Below are 19,806 nucleotides of genomic sequence, written 5' to 3'. Positions count from 1 at the left end.
CGAAGCTGAAACAGAGGAATTTGTTTCTCCCAGTTCTTCCGGTATGAAAGAGGTAATTACGTAGAATTCCAGTATTTCACTCCATTTGCTCGTTGAAAGTAGGAAATACATGTAGATACAAGCAGTTACATGCAAGCAGTGATACACGCAAGTATCTTTATACTTCGTTTTGATTGAGAAGAAAGAAAAGAAATGTTAACTGGTGAAACATGTATCATAAAAGCTGTCAGTTTAAGAGTTGCCAGACTTCTGTCTATGTACGTCTAGGTCAAGTTCAAAGCGATATATTAACATCATTAATATATCAATCGACTTTCGACCGAGTATTGTCCTTACATATCCGCCGATCGAGACTACGAGTCGGTCGACACTATGTATCTATGCATAGCTATCAAATATAAAGCTGAAACGTAGTCAAATACCTGTTATGTTTAGTTGTGAAAATATTGTTCCACAGGCAAGTAGCTTGATCACATAGACTTTACAAGCCTGTATCGTCATGTTCACTGATGTTCGCTCGAAGAAAACAACGACACGGAAGTGAATGTGATGCTATGAAAGGGGCTGTTGTCAATATTTATCCGCAAGAGCGAACGAGAGGCCCTGAAACTGAAGATTGGAGGCAGCCATTTTGTATCAGGGGCATCCAGAAGCAACGGCGTTAAGCCTGCGTGACCAACTACTGGACAATAAAGCTAGCCTGCAGTACAGGCAGATTAGCGTGCTCTAGCGCGATGCACGAGCGCGAAGCGCGAGGCGAGAAAAATCCGCCTGTAGTCACACCATTGTTTATGCTCTACCGCCCCCTTGAAATGATTGGCATGAAAGCATGAGAGAGAACAAAGTTATTCAATTTACTGGCGCGAAAAAATGTCTCAAATAACCGATTTACAAATGTATACATGACGCAAAACAGTCAACAGACGTGAACATCTAAATTTAGCTAAATATAAACCATGTTGTGAAAAGCTTGAACAAATTCAGGATGGAAGAAACGTAACTTTGACGACACAGAAAGGATCTCTGAGACTACAGCAGTCTCTAGCGACGCCAGAAAAAGCTAAATATGATCCCTGGCGAGCAGCCAACCGGGTACAGCATCACAATGTAGAATGCAAGTAATCAACATTTATGATCACCGACTTTGTCCCTCCAGAGCGAATAATTAAAGAGATCAATTTCTGCAATAAACATACATTTCTGCAATAGAAATGAGGCAAGACAAACCAGGAAATCCCGAACCATCGAGTTTGCATTCGAGTTCGAGTTCGAGTTCGAGTTCGAGTTCGAGTTCGAGTTCGACTTCGACTTCGACTTCGACTTCGACTTCGACTTCGACTTCGAATTGGACTTCGAGTTGAAGATCAAGTTTGACATCTGATAAAAAATATAAAAATGCAAATGACAAATATAAATAACAAAATAAAAGAAAATGGAGGAGGGAATTATATGCTAATTACATGGTCATATGCTAACCGTGAGCCAACGATTTCTGTTAACAGTTGTCATTTTGTGTTAAATAAATGACACATCTCCTGGATAATGCATCAGTCAATTCCAGCAGTGCCCATCCCCCCCCCCCCCGGGCTAAACCCCAGTCATTAGAATTTTTTTTTAAAAAAATGGGCAAATTCCCCGGAGTGGGGAATCATAAGCTGTCTAACTGCCCCGGGGTGGGGACGAAGAAAGAGTGCAAATGCCCCTCCCCCGGGATCGTCGCCTTCCAACACCTCCGTAGTTTTTAATTAATCAGTGAATAAAACGGTCAGCTGTTCAGTGTTTTAACGCAACGGTAAGACTTCAAGGACAACAGTACGTGTTAGTTGATTCTGATTATACTTATTTCTTTATATTTGTTTTCAACAGTTTGCTAGAGGATAGCTGCGATTGCAGCGGACGTGCCCCCACCCGCGAGCGACGATAGGCGCTCGTATTCGCAGGCTACTTTTTCTGTGAAGAATCAAGACATTTTAAATGATGATGCATTGCATTTTAAGCTCACAAGATCTGTCTTGAAGATCGCATCATTTGAATTCGCCAACCTTAAGTATTTTAACTCCACTTTCATGAATTTAAAAAAAATGCTAGGCTAGTTTTGAATGCGAAATGCGAAATAGTCGTGTTCACGTCAGTATTTTGTGGTAAACAAAATATAGTTCACCTTGTCGCTTATATTTACATGCTTACAAGTAATGAAGTAATATCTAAAATTAAGAAAACATACCTTTAAAAACATCTGCAAGTTTCTCTAGTCCCTGACGGACAAGCCATTGTTCGACAAACGCTTCGTCTTTCCCGATGAACTCATCCATGGCACTTTCCAAAACACGTGTGTCGAATGCCTGGGGGTCGCCCCGGGGTACGCAAATGCCCAGCCCCCGGGCCGCGATGAAATTGCGGATGCCCCACCCCCGGGACTGACAACGTGAGCAAATGCCCTACGGTTGCCCGGGGTGGGGATGGGCACTGCTGGAATTGACTGATGCATAACAATGGTATGATCTGAGGTCCTGTCATCAGCCTGCTTGCCTATGACCCGTAACATGTCGTAATATGTCGTAATATGTCGAAAAGTAATTTTGATGGCGCGCAATACACATGGCGCGTCATTGTATGTGAAGTGTTTTTATGTAGCATATTTTCGTAATACCGGAAACACGTAAAACTAATTGACAGTGTAAATTAAAGATAAGCATATAGCAAATGTTTCTTCACGGATATTCAGACCATCGGGATCAATTGTTCTGCCTTTTTGAATTAAAAAAAGCTTCTCTGGCCTTACGTAAAGAGTATCGGTTGGGATAGAATTTTTTGATGGGGATTAATTGCATGTTGTGGCAGTGTGGTCAGGAGATGACAAGAAATGTTCTGCGTCTGTAGTAGGTTTAGATTTGATGTTAGGATTATCTATGGTCCGGGGGATACTCCCAGAAAAATTGGGTGGGGGTGTGCGGCCCGCTTCCCAAAACCCTTACCCTATTTATGAGCTGACCAGAAATTCGAAACCTTATTTACGACCCTTAAATCGAAACCCCGTTTCAGACCTATGTTAAATTACCGTAAACATAATTTATGAAGGTATTTTGTTGATTTTCTTTTCGATAATGGCGAAAAAGTGGCTTCTTCATAAAAACATACTCATATCAAGGTTAGTCTGCAAAAACCATACCCTATTTATGACCAAAATGGCCAAAATTCGCTAAAATTGATACCCTATTTATGACCAAAACGGCTGAAAAACCACCCTTTGGGGCCACACATACTTATGTAGCCCATATAAGGGAGTACCCCCCCCCCCGGGTGTATGGTACGGTGGTGTTCGTTAAATCGGTCTTTTAAACGTTTAAATTTCTTGACGTGGTTACCGACTGCAAAATAGAAAAGACCACAGTGTATCTGCTATTTTTCTTATTTATTCAATTTTCAGCAATAGAAATTAAATCAGTCTTTTCTCACGCAAAGCTTATGATTAGTTGATTACAATGACTGGAAAAAAAATTGGGGTGCCGGTGCTCGTTGGTGAGTTAGAGCCATTTTTCAACTGACAGAGCTCAATATCTAAGCAAATCCGTCATGTTTTCAATGTGCGCGTGCTCGAGTCCGCACTAATGACGCCATAAATTATGCGCAGTAAGGATGCGCAATGCAAATGTGAGGAATAACCTTAAACCAAGCCTTGCGTGATGCGCAGAAAATATGCGCACTAACAAAAGTAGGTACAAACAAGTGAAGAGCAAAATAAAAGATTGAGAGGCCGGAATTTATGAGAGAACGGCAAATGTAGAAATGTCACGAGCCGTAGGAGTCCGTGTAGGCCTGTCACCCGAATCAAACACATTTAGTTTTTTCTCGCGTCTAACGTCATGTGTCTTAAATCAACCAATCAACAAAAACCTTTCGCCAGGCGAACGGTTGGACGAGCACAAACAATGGTGTATCGCATTAGAGCCCGCTAATCCGCCTGTACTGCAGGCTACAACAAAGAAGCCATTTACAATGACGTAATTATTGCCAAACAAAACAACTTTTCGCAAGACTGCTGAAGTAACAATTATTCCATGAGTAAGTTATTCAAGGTATATGAACTCTCTCTAAATTGCCAAACAGTCAAGACGCGTATCATTGAGTTGGTGATAGTCATCTTTCATACTAACTTAGCATTAATGCTTCATGAATTTATTTGCCAGTTAACAGTGATACTTGTCAGGCTAGACACGATAGTCGTTCATTTAAATACATGTGGGCCGGGTCACACTAGAGCGAATTCAAATATTTCCAATTGTTGGCGAGGAAAAAAATATTGCCAAAAATTTAGCAAGTTCCAAATTTTGGCAGTGGTCGCATTAGACCAACATGTTTGAACCAAAACGTTACTGATTGAAACATACGTCACATGACCTATATTTCTCAATTAAGTATTGAATTAGATTTCATGCGAGAGTTTAACTCTTCGCAGATTTTTCTCCCCGCTGCATGTTCTTGCCTCTGCGCTCTCCAGCAACTCGTGATTTTCGGCCCATAATTGGACGAGCAGATTTTGCTCGGCTTGCGTTTGCGTTTTTGCTTGCGCCACTTGCGATGGAAGAAGATTATCTCGCAGAAGCCATCTCTGCAAATTGCCGCCAGTAACCAGATCCAGGGTACGAGTCATTAGAATACATGTAGAATAAAAACACTGCTCATATTGCTCGTTTCCATTGAAATAATTGTGAAAAGCGTCAGATGGACCGGGTAAAAAATGACCAATGACCAAAGTTATCTTCTCGCCGCAATTTTCTCCAGACATGTTTTAAAAAATATGACAGTTTAATGGTTAAAATAACAACTGAAACTGTTTGCTCTGCCAAGATTTGGAAGCCTCCGAGACAGCACTTCGGCCTCTTTGAACATTGGCCAAATTTTGGGAATCCACAATTTTGCTTGACTGCACATTTTATTCGAGTCTCAACTTACATGATATATAGGCACACAATATGTTTTTTTTTTACAATAAATTTACCTGTAATCTGATATGCTTCTGTTACGATATACTTACCTACAAAACGGTTTTTGTTTTCTTTCAACATTAACATAAAGCTACATACAACACTTACGGGTAACTACTGTACTAATAACAATACTATATAATTACAACTGATTTCTATAAGATATATTTTATTCAATTCACGTAATTGCTAAGATGAAAATTTTACAAATTTTTTTTTTTTTTTTTTTTGATTGCGAGAAATAGAGGACAAATTGAACTAAGCGAAACCTTATATTTTCAACATAAAATTTAGTTTCCGGACAAAAACATCCCAATTACATGTACGTTGGTTGATTTTCTGGAAATGAAAGTTGAATTTGGCATAGAGGAGACAGAAATTTAGTTTTTTTATTTTATCCTTATCAGTAGCTGCTCCGAAGAGTATTTCTTTTGAGTTTAATGTGATGGAAGAGTTTTCCTTTTCATTAAACCAGCATAGCACTTACCAGAGAAAGTCGACCGCAATATGATAATCTAAGAAGGAGTGAAGTAAAGAGTCGTCATCCCTGCAGTAATGACAACTCTTGTTGCCTTCAATTTCGTATAAATGTAATTCTTTCTTTGTGGTGACAATGCAATGAGCAAGTTTGTAAGAAAAATTCCTTTAACTTATTTTGCTTACTGATTGACTTTATCCGCTTAAAAATTGTGCTCCAAGAGAGAGTGAACTGTGGAAGATCGCGGGGTCGCACTTATTTTACTCTACTTGTTGACAGATTTATTACTTATACAAACAAAATTGGCTCTAGTGCGACCCGGACCAGAGAATGATAGGTGTTTATGAGGCGATTCTTGTAGGGGAGCAGGGATGGCGCAGTGTTGAGAGGGCTCGCCTCCCATCAATGTGTCCCGGGTTCGATTCCCGGACCCGGCATCATATGTGGGTTGAGTTTGTTGTTGGTTCTCTACTCTGCTCCGAGAGGTTTTTCTCGGGGTACTGCGCTTTTCCCCTCTCCTCAAAAACCAACATTTCCAAATTCCAATTCGATTCTGGAATGCACGCACATTTCTGCACGAGTTCTTGTGAACTCCTTAGTGCTCCATTTGGCGAATTAAACGTTAAGTACGTTTGCAAGGTTAGTATACCGTGACTTATCAGCTTGCCTAGTCGTATCACATCTTGTGTCAATCGTGTAAAGACCCAACCCACCCTACCCACGGGTCTCTTTCGTCTATCTGCTCGTGTCTGTCGTGGTGTGATGGCAATTGACTTTTCATTTTAAAGCAAACGAGTTTTTAGGGTTGGCGTTCACATTAACGCCGTGATCTCAGCTGGAATTTTGCCGAGATTTTCAACCTCCACGCCATTGTTGCCTAGTTTGGCTGATATAGTGTGGGGAAGCTGTCGCTGCCCATTTTCATGTCCTTCGTCATAGTCATCCAGTGGCTTCTCGTTTCGGTGGACTGCTCTTTTCAACTTCTCCGGCTACTGTTTTCCTGGCACTGCGGTTGGAAAAGGTTTTCCATGAAGCTTTAAGGGTCTTTCCTTTAATTACGGACTTCATCATGTCGTTGAGCTTGTTCACTCCCATCGGCTCATTGTCCTCTGTACAAAACTTGCGAGGACGGATTTGGCATACAAGACAGATCAAGTTGACCGGTTGTGCGTATTTCGGGAGACGACGCGACAGAAACTCTTTAGCGATTTTAACGGGATATCTCTCATCTCCAGTTGCCAACATTTTTGGAAGGAAACTTTTGGGCTTTGCAGATAATACGGACTGGTGTGTTTTGGGCGGGTTCTTCGACGTACTCCGTGTTGTTTTCATCCAATCGAAAGGGGAAACTTTCGACTGTCATGCTGTAGTGTTCCTGGCAACCTCGAAGGCCAAAATATCGGATTAAGAGCTGCCAAACTGTTTGGACAAGGACTTGCGGACTTCCCTTTCCCAACTCATTTTTTTCACACAGTTCATTTTCCTTGGTTGTTGTTAGACTTATTACTTTGTTTGGTCGTTTGCCTATGCCTTGTTGTCGGAGCAGCCGCGCTTTTCCCTCAAGAATTTGCTTCGAGCTTTTAAACTCTCTGACGCAAATAATCGAGTATTTGTACTCTTTCTCTGTTAGGTATCAATCGATAACAGTAGGTATTACACAAACGTTATCTGGTTCGTAATCTTCCCCGTCCATCTTACGAACTATTGCGTAAACTGCTCGAGAATTTTGTTCAGGGCCTCCGGCTCGTACTTTTCAATGCTTTCGTCGTAGCCCTTTTGAGAAGCCCGAGACTTCCACTCAGTTATTTGTGCTTTGTAAGGTGTTTTGTTCGTAACATTCTCCTTCAAACTTTGTATTACACCTGCTTTCTGTGTTACGTGCATAGCAATTATCTTTCGACATGCCATCTTTCGACACGCTATGTAACCTGGCCTACGTCAAAAATGTAAGCACAACGGACTTCTTTACGGTCGAACTCGACTTTTAGTCATGAAAGATGGATTTATTTGACATTAAACTAAGACTAGGAGTATCAAGAAAACATTCTGTGAGAGGTAAATCGACTGTTTTGCATGTTTACATCTTTCGAATATTATCTGAGCGGTAGCTGCCCAATTCTACCGGAAGTCACTAATGAGAGCCGATCGACTACACTCAAATCGTTTGAGTAATCTCGTAAATCGGGAAACATGCAAAGTCCACAATCTTCTTCATTCATTTGAGGTCCGTAATTATCATATACTTGTCATTTGTTCCGCTAATAACCGGAAAGATTGCCAGTTTCACAGGTAAACGGTCTTTCAGCTGTTTACATAGCATGTCGAAAGATGGAATGTCGAGAGTTGGTCGAAAGATATTGAGTTGGCCACTGCATTTTCTATGGCGTGGTATAAAATAATTATGCAACGCTCTCTCGTGGTATACCATGGAATATTCTACTTGCCACTTCTTGGTATACACACTCGCTCGTGTTTATACCAAGAAAATTGCAGTGCGGTGGGTTATTCCATACTATACCACTTGAAAGCGTTACATATAACTAGTATTGATACCGGTCATCAACAGTAGCTATTTAATAAAGTTTAGTATGTTAAAAATTGAAAAATACTGAGCTTTACACAGCACATGGTAAATTCCTTCAGAACATTAAAAATATTTCCATAAGGAACAAACGTAAAACGTGGATGATGTGATAATATCAGTAATTAAGCGTCTGTCTCTGTAAAAACCGACCACTGATTTTACTTCGAAAACTCGATTTTTTCATTAGCTGGGATTTCGAAGCCCTTACCTAGTCAATCACTAAAATGATTTTTATTTGATTAAAAATTCTAATTGAATTTTTCTAGGATTGATTGAAGTTCGGTCCGCTCGACACAAGTTGCGTGCCTGCCGAAACTAGAAAAAAAAACAGCACATACTGCCGGCGCTATAAAAAAATTAAGAGTGGATGCCTATAAAAATTGACCTAAATCGCCTATCAATGGCAGAAGTCGAAAAATTGATTTCGCTTTTATTTTGCCCATAGATAGGTCCTAGTAAGAAAAGAAACGGACCGTAGCTAGTTTCTGCTAATACAGCTTTCTTTGGTAGAAATATGCCAAAAACGATTTCGCCCCGATTGGGCTCAAAATCTACTTCCGGTTTTGCTGAATTTTCCGAATATTTGATTGCTTCGCGCTCCGCAGAACAGCTACTTGAGAATCTTTCAATGGATTTTGTATTTAGTTCAGGTCTTCGTAGTATGACTGAGCGAGAAATAAAATAAATCGAAGTTAGTTTTGAGCCCGAAACGAGATCAAACAGACACGCAAAATTTTACAATGTGTTGCAACTGAATTATTGCATTAAAACATCGCCATATTTTTCTATGGGCTATAACTTTAAATACCATAAAAACACTTTCTACGGGTTAAACATACACTCATAGGATATCAAAAAATATCTCTGGGCAAATGGTTTTAAGTCGCCCGCCTTGGCCTGTGTTTCTCATAGATTTTGCCCAAAATCCGCCGCTAGAATGTAAACAATTGCGTGACGCGGATAGTCACTCTCGAGTAAATATTCGTTTCCAACAATCCGATGAAAGCAATTTTTGAAACGTTGTGTGGATAAAATAATGGAAAATGTTTTTTTGTTTGTTTGTTTAAGTTAGTATAAATATATGTATATTTTTCATTTGCATTGCAACACCCACGACATCCCTGATAAAGAAGGTGACTACAATGCTCCAGGAAATGATTCAGATGAATAATTTTTAACACTTGTTTATTTCCACAAGATGGCTCAGTTATTAATTTCACCGATAAGTTACAATACAGTGGCAGTTTTAGAGATACACTTAACCAGTCCTCTATGGTTTATGGCAATTGAATCATTGACTGACACATAAAGTCTTGTGGAAATATCATAAATTCTATAAACTACTAACTGTGTGACGGCATCTCAACTCTTCTAGCTGTCTACAAAATTTGTTTTTACACAATATTCTCAAACTCAGCTAGAAAACCCGGAATTTATGGAATTGAATTAGCTGAGGAAAAAATCGCGTTTGCGTTTCAGTCATACTGGGAAAAAAATCCATCTTTTCTACTTTGGTTGTTTGATAAATTAAGTGCCAGTGTTAAGGCTATTCGCTACCTGTCTGAAATTTGCAGATCATGACACTGGTAGACAAATAAACATTACAGTGGTCGATCTATGAACGGCAAACGTCCACCTTGTTTTGTTCGCGGACGTTGGTCACGGAAGAGCGAATTTCAATGAAATATATATAATTTGATTAAGCAATTAGCCAAAATAGGGGGCGTCGATAAAATCAGGAACATGGAACATTCCGGAACATCCCGGAACATTCCGGAACATCGAATAATTTTGCGGAAAATATGGACAATTAAATTTTTAAAGATTAAATCAAACATAAATAAACTGGGATCAGCTCGGAAAATAAAAACAAATAAAAAACGTAGCAAAAAAAAAAATAAAGGAAAGAGAAAGAAAATTAAAATGAAAGTGAATGCAATGAGTGAAGGCTAGCAACTAAGAAGAGTAATCTATTCCTTCCAGTCGTTCGCAGTCAGTTTAATCACGTGACTGTCTCTTATTCCCAGATTTCGTTCTTCACAGAAAACCAAGGTGGTAGCGTTCGAACTCCTTAATCAGACCTAAAAATAAGGGTACACGCGTGTGATTTCTTCATTCAGTTCATTACGTCAATACAAAGAAATGCTTATACACAATTTCTCATGAAGAAATAGTTTCTCCATGAGACAGGAATAGAACTCTTCAGCATTGAGTTTCTTGTCTAAACTAGTTCGGACTTCTCGAGCTCTGATGACAGTGTAAACAAATACAAACAAAGTTTAAAAACATTTGGCCACGCGCGCGCTGTCTTGCAGGGTCGCTGGTCAAAACTTTATTGTCTCAAGAAATATTTGTTACAAGCGTTCAAATGCATTTCCTGGAAAATTTTTTGTACAGTACAAGTTAATACTTAATTAATTAAAAATACTTTAACCGCAGGCTATAATCTATTCATTGGTAGTTCAACTTCACGTGCAGATCGTTATCTGACATTCGATCAAACTTAATTTTCTATCGAGCCGTTCGTACACCACCAAAGTAGACCAGATATGCGAAGTACGAGCGTGAACGCGCTGCTCTAATCTTTGGTTACTACTAGTTAATAACACCTTTCTTGTTACTTAGGCTTCCGGGAAGGCTTGGTGGGTCATAGTGTTAGGCGTTCCTAGCGGAGCGGCGCGAAAACTGGGGATGATAAATAGCAACAGTGACTAAACTATGGCTACTGACTTAACAAGCAACTGTATGATGCTCAGAACGAACACCTCAGATGTTGAAGAAATCAGGGATCAAAAAAGGAGACGCAATGAGTTACCTGGCATTCATCGTCTGAGTCGTCCATGTTTGTGTTGAAAAACAGAGTGCTGTAAAGCGACGTGACGCAATTGGCGGGAAAGAAGAGGAGCCTGCACTCATTGTAGTCAGTTGAGTGAATACCCAACGCTCCCTACCCCGCCCCTACCGACTCCCCTATCCCCAATAGATTACTAATTCGTAGTATCGCGTAGCAAAATACCACAGGGGGCTGGTAGGAATCCTACAAGATGAACCAATCCAAGACCACTCAATTTTCTGCGATGACAGACATGGCTCTTTTCCTCAAATTTCATTTGTACCGACCGAGTCTATTGTCGTCAATTTTCCTTCCTGTTCTGGTCGCGTACACGTTAAAAAGATCATGGCTTCTTCGAAAAAGGCGAATTATAAGGGTCGAAGTCCCAATGTCATCCGGTACGTTGAAAGTTGTGGTAGCGAGGTCGACATAAGTTCGCTTATTTCCCCAAATCTTGCCGCGGGTGCAAGACTCGCTGCAGAAAACCAGTGTCAAGCACTAGACGAAAAGACGGCAAGGACATATGAGCTGCGGTTCATTGCCCTGGAAAATTTCGCCGTGGCCAACGGGGATGATGCGGTACTTTTTGGGCCTGACAAACGACCCTTTCTAGACCTATATGCTTAAGTGTTTTCCGGTGTTTCTAGATGTTTTCTTCATAGGCGAAGGGGAACCTTCCGACTTGGGAGGTGGGGGGGCGGGCGGTGATCCTATTGCCCGAAAAAAATTACACAATGCCCGAAAGCGTGAGTGTTGTTCACGTCTAATGAAACTGTTATCAAGCCAAAAATACTGAAACCTCGTATACTCTATAACCTCGATCGACAGCCTGGTAAAATCAGAAACTTATAAAACAAACAGTTGATTATTCCGTGTACGAACATTTTTTGGGCTCTTTTGTCATTGCTTTGCTGATGGAAATAATAGTAATCTCGTGGATTTCCACGATACACATTTAAACGATAATTATATGACTTTCCAAAACAGAATGAATGGTTCCTTATATCGAGCAGAGAAAGTAGCCTACAATTCTGGCCTGGACTACCACTTAGAATGTTTTCTCCCGACTACTTCTGTTGTAATCATAAGCGCTCTTTGCCCGAAAAATTTATGAACATGGGATCCGCACCTGTTAGGGTTATGGTTAGGATCTGTTATTTCTTCGAAGTTAAGGCCAAGTCGCACGTACAAAATCTTCACCCGATGACGTGTGACGAGTGAAGGTTGAGGTCTCCATGCGCCAGAGATAGGGGGAAAACTGGTACCGAGGTAATAATCGTTCACCATCCGCCATATTGTTTTGATGCGATCGATTAAACCCAATACTTTTGTTTCACTGGCTTCAAACAAAAGAGAATTCCACTTCTGTTGAAGATGTACTCTGAAATGTTTTAGACAACGATTCTGAACGTGTCTCGTCGTTTGACGAAGAAGAAATTATCGATGCACGCGGGTTATTGAACTTGAGCCAGAGGTAATGAGTTTGTTAAGTTAATTCTAATCGTGTGTTGAGTTTAATTTTTTTCCGCTCATATTGTTGTCATTGTACAAAAGAAGAGGCGTTATTGATAAGTTTTTTTTTTTAAGCATTGAACGATTGTTGGTTTCTTGTTTTTGAAAATTGGTGAAATGTTGTGTCAGGCCATTTCATACGTCGCATTTCTAACGTGTCCAATTAAATTCAACGAACTAAATTCGACAGAAATTCGACGTCTGAATCGGCTGCCGCATTTCTGCCGCACGTTCGACTGGTCTTGTCGCATTATCCGACTGAAATGCGTCACCGATTCAAACATCCAATTTCCGCCGTGTCGAATCTAATTCATACATAATGTCAATGTATAGAGCATGCGTAAATTTGGTCCCGCCAAAGAGAAAGAGGAAACTTGGCCATTCTCGTCCTAATGCAACCTGTAGTTATTGCAAAACAAACTGCTGCATTGTCAGCTTTCCTCCTTGTTCCATTCATGGATAATTTTCACAAAATTTAACTACTTTGTCAAATACTCTATGTTTAAAACATTTCCCGCTGACTGACAAACCCTACTGTACAAATTCTAAATTAAGTTTGAGACAAGTGCGACGTATGAATTGTATCTGAATGTTTAATGAAGGATCCTTGTTTTTATATATCTTCTGTATTTCTTGTATTATTTTACCTCAGAACTTCCATTTCGAGACGCCTTTTCTTTTTTATCTTTTGTTTTTATATGTATACTTTTGTAACTTTGTGTCTTGAATAAAGAATGTATGTATGTATGTCTGTATGTATGTGTGTGTGTGTGTGTGTGTGTGTGTATGTATGAATCGAGAGTCGCATTTCTGCCGCAATTTAATTCGACACGACAGAAATGCGACGTATGAACCAGGCCTCATGTATATATCTGACATCTATACATCTATGTCATTCAGTCAACTCCTGACTGTAAAGGCTTATTGCTTATGCAACTCCAAGGATTTTGAAGAAAAGATCACCTCTTAAAAGCATCTTTTGTAAACACCCAAAACAAACATTTTAGCTACACTAACCCTAGCCTGCAAACAGGCTCCCACGAATATAATGCTACAAGCAAAGTAAGCTGTTTAGTGTGAAATAAAGAATTTCTCCTGTGAAGTGAGTGGTGCAGTGGAATCCTTGAGTAATCCTTGAGTGAGGTAACCTGTAGACCTTGTGTTTGAATTTGCCTGAAAGAAAAAGAGTGCCGGTGGTTTCAGTTTTAAACAGGTTCAAAAACACAGAATGATTGCGGCTTCCCTGGTCAAGAGAGTATGGTTTTGGTTACCAAAGTTGAAAAGCTGGGACATTGATTACACCCTGGAATGAATGTCTCTGCATTATCTTTCCTTTCTTGTGCCAGTCTTTCATTAATTCATTCTCATATTTCATAGTAAAGCGAAGTGAAGGATCGATTCCTATTGCCTGGTTAAAACACGCCAAAATCTGTTGAGCAACAGTTGAATAAAAAATGCTTCATCTGGCTCCTGTCAATGGAGAATTTGCTTCTTTTAATTGATGAGAATGTAGGCACACAAATTAAAAATAGTCAACATCTTGGCTTGACGAAAGTCAAAGGCCTGTAGTAGGGTTTTGATTGTTCAGAATGATGTTCACATTGCCAAAACTGTAGCAAAAGGAACTCAGCTTAAGTTGGCAGAAATTTTGCTGCCGAAATGAAACTACACATGTCAAGTTGTTCACGCATGACCATGTCTAAATAGAGATTTGTACCATGATGTCTCAATAGGAATTAGGTAGAACCAGTGCACACAGGGTGTTACATGATACTATGTTATGCACATTGGAGATGCCTTGCTATTTTTGATTCTCCACTTTTCTTTCAGAAATGATGAGTGAAACTAGGGGGAAGAAGTTGGGCACCTTACGTTGCCGTGGCTGTAAACCTCCAGTGATAAGAGGTCATGCTGCTGCATTTAAGTGCTGGTTTAATGCCTTTGGTCACACTAGTCCATACAGCCAAAAAAGTGGAAGTTGTAAATGGGATTCAGATGATCATCCCAAAGGGAAATCCAATGGAGTGCCCTGGTAACATAATGTTTTGTCATTCAAATGTTCTAAATGATCTTGTATTTTTCATCATACTAGTGTTATTTTCAAATAGTTTTCTGAAAACTCTGGAACCACAGTTAGTGGCCATTTTTCACAGGACAGGACACATGTACACTTGAGCAGAATATTGTATGTAGCAAATCACTGTCAGATGGTAATGGGCGTAATCAGACCATTATTTGTAAGCATTTTTGTTTTTGCAGATCATTTTATGGTCTCATGGCCATTTCCCAGTAAAAGAGAGAAGAATATGCATTGAATAATAATTATCTTATTAATTATCTTAATACATCACTTTAATAACACTTCAGATTATCCTTTTTCACAAGCTACTTCGACAGCGTAGTACTTATAAAATAAATACTTTTAAAATTGAATTGTAAGGAGCATAAAATTTTTGTTGTGTCTTGATATATATAGATGTCAAACAGACCATAAAGCAACTGGTGAAAAGGTCAGCTAGGCCAACAAAGGCTGATACACGCCAAGGTCGGATGCCATATGAGCCCAAAAGGGCACCCCCATTTTCACTACAGCAGCTGTTGCGCATGCGCACATACTGCTTAAAAATGATAGAGGTAGGATAATTATAGACTAATTATGAATTTAGAAAACAGTCCTAAGAAAACATGTGCACTAATTGGTTAAAAATCGTGTTTCTATAACGTGGTGGAAACACAGAACTAGCACGAGCTGTTGACGTATGGATGGCGCAAGCAAAGAGCATTTACACTTTGATAATCAAAGTTAACAAGCTGTTCTCCATTTTTTTCGTCAAAGTTTGGAAAGCGAGAACTGGTTTTAGAGTGATAAAATTTGTCTTGTATCGACCGCCATGTCTTCCCGCGCACGAGGTGTAAAGACCCTTCCCGGCATGCATTGCGATTACGTTCTGCGGACGTTTCTCGAACTGGTAACTAGATTTAAACATAATAATGGCCAGCAAGTGGCGATCGATTGTAACAGATCTGTGATCCAGTTTGCGTTGATTTTATTTCAAATCGGCATGATTTGTAGTGTTTTGAGCTTCTGGGATCAGGGGACATGCAGATGTATGGAGACCCGTACGTTGCGCAGAAGGGTTAATCTGTTAATCTGTCAGCCCTATTTATAGAGCGTTTTCACGTGGAGTCATCAAATTCTTAAATCCAAAACTAAACAGCCGCCAAAGTTGTTGTCCTCATCAGGCATAAGAGGTACCAGCGCATTTTGAACTTGGAAGTTATGGCGGTGCGTGACATAAAGCTACGATCGCGTTTGTCGAAAACTATGTTTTATCTCGTGATTTTTTAGCCATTGAAGACGTTGCCGTATTTGAAAAAGTGTTTATTGAAATGTTTATTTGTTTCATTTTATTTTTATTTACACCTTTTTTTGACCTGAAATCAGCATTTTTGAGCTTATACGTTGCATGAAATTACCATTTTCAGGAGCCCATCATGGGCTCCTACCATTTTGCTGTTTTCTAAGTGAAACCAACATCCTTGCCGTCACGCGTTAACGCGAAATCAACATTTTAACCTATTTAGACCTGAAATCAACATCATTGAGCTTATGCGCTGCATGAAATTGACATTTTGCTGGTCTCTAAGTGAAACCAACATCCTTGCCGTCACGCGTTAACGTGAAATCAACATTTTAACCTATTTAGACCTGAAATCAACATCATTGAGCTTATGCGCTGCGTGAAATTGACATTTTGCTGGTTTCTAAGTGAAACCAACATCCTTGCCGTCACGCGTTAACGTGAAATCAACATTTAAACCTTTTTTGACCTGAAATCAACATTTTTGAGCTTGTACGTTGCGTGGAATTGACATTTTGCTGGTTTCTAAGAGAAATCAACCTCCTTGCCGTCACGCGTTAACGTGAAATCAACATTTAAACCTTTTTTGACCTAAAATCAACATTTTTGAGCTTATACGTTGCGTGAAATGGACATTTTGCTGCTTTCTAAGTGAGATCAAAGTCCCTGCGGTCGCGGCGGGCCGATCCTTTGTTATGATAAACCGAGGCGAGACTTCGACTTATAACAAAGGCTTGGCTTGGTTATTATAACAAAGGATCGGCTCTGTTTATCATAACAAAGGCCCGGCTTCGTTTATTTGCAGCCTCGGCGGGAAAAGGGCGTTAGGTATTTTAATCAAAAGTGAACTTTGTCGAAAACGCTCCAAATTTCGCATAGAGTTTTGTTTAGGTATGTTTAGCAATGTCCCGTAGTTTTTGCGCTAAACCTTGCTTCGTTTTCAGGATCTTGCGTATGCAAAAAACCACTCGGTTTTCCTAGCGGCGTCTTTATAAAGCGAAGCAAAAACCAGCGGCAAAAATACAGGAACACGTTTTTCTATTACATTGAAGACCACATGCAAAAATTCAGCTAATTTGGAGCAAGAAAAAAGAAAAGCAACCAAAATCGTCACTTATCCCCTTTTATGACTAGCTTCTTCAACTAGAGTTCCTGTAACTGTGGTAAATGAGCTCTTTTCTCTCTACGTTCTGAAGATATTTTGAGCACCATATCTTGGCATCTATTTAATTAATAGCTCTTGATTTTTTTTTTTTGGGTCTCAAGCAGGTATTAGGAAAGGTTTCATTTTTCCAAGGGTAGCTAAAAACAACCGTGCAGTTCATGGGAACTCAGCTCGTGGTGTCTCAACCTACAGGAAAACCTTTCTCCAGGTATATTATTTACTGTGACCAGGTTTTTGTATTGATTGAACATCATAGTGTCTAGAGTGAAATCCATGGTACTCAACTAGCTGTTCAGTTGTTTAATTTGGCAATTGATGCCCACCCATACAAAAATCATTATCCACTGTGTTTGCGTACCTGATAATTGGTTTGCCATTTATAGTCGTGAATCATTTTTACAAAAAGTTGTTCAATGATGTAAAATGTGCCATCTTTCTTTGATCATAAGAGCTGTACTGTTTCCGTAGTTTATTTTGTATTATTGATGGCTTTCCTAATTCTCCTTTAGATGTCCAAGACTCTTTTTGAAAAGGATTTTACTACTCATAGCATAAGAAGATCAGCAGCCCGATGGGCTGCCCGCTGTGGAGCTGATGATAGCACCATCAAAAGGGCTGGCAGATGGTATGTGAGACGTAGTAATATATCAAACATGATAGACAGTGAAATCTATGCTAATTAAGACTGGGTATCCAAACCTTCTTCGTAACTGTGATTTTCTATGTTTTAACTTGCTCAGGGTAGTACTAGTACAATGAGACAGACATCAGCAAAGTACTTTGTTCTTACATGTGTATAGTACAGGGGTATTCCTGTGATGTGTGATGTAGCAGCTGATTGTAGTTTCTGTGAAACGCGAATTTTAAGAAATTTTTCTTTGTGATCCATGACCTGAAGGATTTGTATAACCTGGACAAAGGAAAGTATTTTATCCACAATTCTCTACTTTTAATTATCCCTTTGTGAACTGTGCCAGAGAACCCCCCTGTGTGACCGTCTTCTGATCTATTGTAGGATTGGCAATAACTACAAAAAAAAAAACCAAACTTGCAAACTCAAGACAGTTTTGCCACCAACTGTGGGTTGAAGAACTCTTGATATTTTTGTGTTCATTCTCAATCCATAAATTGTTTTAAAAGGGGAATTATTCTTGTCACCTTTTTGTTGAAAATGTGAAAACTTGTTAATGATTTATAAAGGTTCTTTAAAGCACTTTAGAATGAGAGTTAGCAATGTAAAAAGTGAACGTTACCATGACTCCATGTCATCATTATCAAGTTCGAAACACATGATGGAATTGAGTAAATATAAATAGTAAAAATGGTGTGATAATAGTTAGGGAATTAAATGGGTGTTAAAGTATTCAATTGTTATGTCAAGAGTTTGGCATGACCTGAATCTGACTATGTGTTAAGTTTTGGTTTTATGTTCCTAATGAACAGCATCTGTTAGATCAAGCAGTCAAATTTTGTGCATCATTTCTTTAACACTTTAAATGTTGTAAGTATTTTGAACTTGATAATGATGACATGGAGTCATCGAAATGTCACTAACGTTTTACATTGCTAATTTTCATTCTAAATTATTTCTTAACTTATTTTGTATTTGAACAGGAAGTCCAACAGTTTTGAGTTGTACACTCAAGATGCTAGGGCCGAACTAATCAAAGAACAGCATGATGGGACCCCAGCATTGGACCACCAACTCTGGATGTTTAAACCTCTTAGATAATAAATTAGTATAATCCAGAGACCATTCATTCACAGCTAAATGTTCAGTGAAAGTGTTCATTATTTATTGTTTTGGTTTTGATTTCTGTAATTTTACCTGCGTGTGTGTGCCTTGGGGGCACTCTATCAAAAATTCAACCAGCCTTGCAATGCCAATTGGATTATGTTTGCCTTATAGTCTGTCACGGGATTATACTAATTAAGGTTATATTCCTTTTTGTCCAACACCATTTGGTTGAACTGCGAAGAAATAGATATCTCAAACTGAAGAACTAGCAAGAAATTTCAATGATGGATAAATTTAATATGTTTTGTAGGCAGGAAATGAAAAAAGTCATTTTCTTTTTTAGGACATAGCTTGTTGACATTTTAACTCAAATGTTTTGATATTACAACCAATGAAATCAACTGTTTGGTCTTTGACAGTGATGTATCTCTGGATGGCATTAGTGGCCATTTGATTCAGAAAACTTGTTTAGGAGTAAGTGAACAGAGGACATATCGGAAAAGTAATTCAGGCTGTTGGAGTCTCAGAACACTTTTGTGGCAATAATGGAATGTAACAGTCAAAGCTGTTTTAAGTATGTTTTTGTCATAATGTACAGTTCTCATGTTTTATTAGTGCCTTACGAAATAGCAACAGAAAGATTCCATAATTAATTACCCAGGACAACTATTACTAATTTAAGGTGGCTCAAAACAGTTTCCAGCACTTTGTGATGGATCATTTTAACCACTCTTTATCAACTGATGCTAGAATCACAGTAACACAAAACTGCCCATTCATTGGTGAACACGTTACAATCATTTTCATGTAACAATAGCTTACCAAGGTTGCCTAAAACCCAATGTACAGTACTTTTTAAAACTTTTACAAAAGCTGCATCTTATCCTGCTATTCAAAATTTGACAATATAAAAATATTTCACCATGCAGTTTTTGAATTATATGCCCTTAAAGCTAACATTAAGGTTGTTTTTAGCAGGTTATACATTTGCAATAGTAATCTGTTGTGTCACGATTAGGCAGTTTTTTGTTACCATGATTGTAGCATCAATTGATAAAAAAGGGTTATAATGACCCATCAAAATTTAAGTCTTCGAAAGTGCTGGAAACTGTTTTGAGCCATCTTTAACTCTTATTTCTTCTACAAATG

The 19,806-nt window shown here is 39.0% G+C and overlaps 1 pseudogene across 1 annotated transcript; it reads left to right on the top strand.

Moving 5' to 3' along the window:
- Nucleotides 1-13,250: 13,250 nt before the first annotated feature.
- LOC145476722 (uncharacterized) lies at nucleotides 13,251-19,502 on the top strand (annotated as a pseudogene). Its single transcript, XR_014047318.1, has 5 exons — nucleotides 13,251-14,424; nucleotides 14,869-15,026; nucleotides 17,008-17,127; nucleotides 17,429-17,544; nucleotides 18,534-19,502. The product of XR_014047318.1 is annotated as an uncharacterized LOC145476722 (transcript).
- The last annotated feature ends 304 nt before the right edge of the window (nucleotides 19,503-19,806 follow it).

Source organism: Orbicella franksi, unplaced genomic scaffold (assembly GCF_964199315.1).
Source record: "Orbicella franksi unplaced genomic scaffold, jaOrbFran1.1 SCAFFOLD_222, whole genome shotgun sequence".
NCBI lineage: Eukaryota > Metazoa > Cnidaria > Anthozoa > Scleractinia > Merulinidae > Orbicella > Orbicella franksi.
This window is presented reverse-complemented; position numbering and strand designations above follow the sequence as displayed.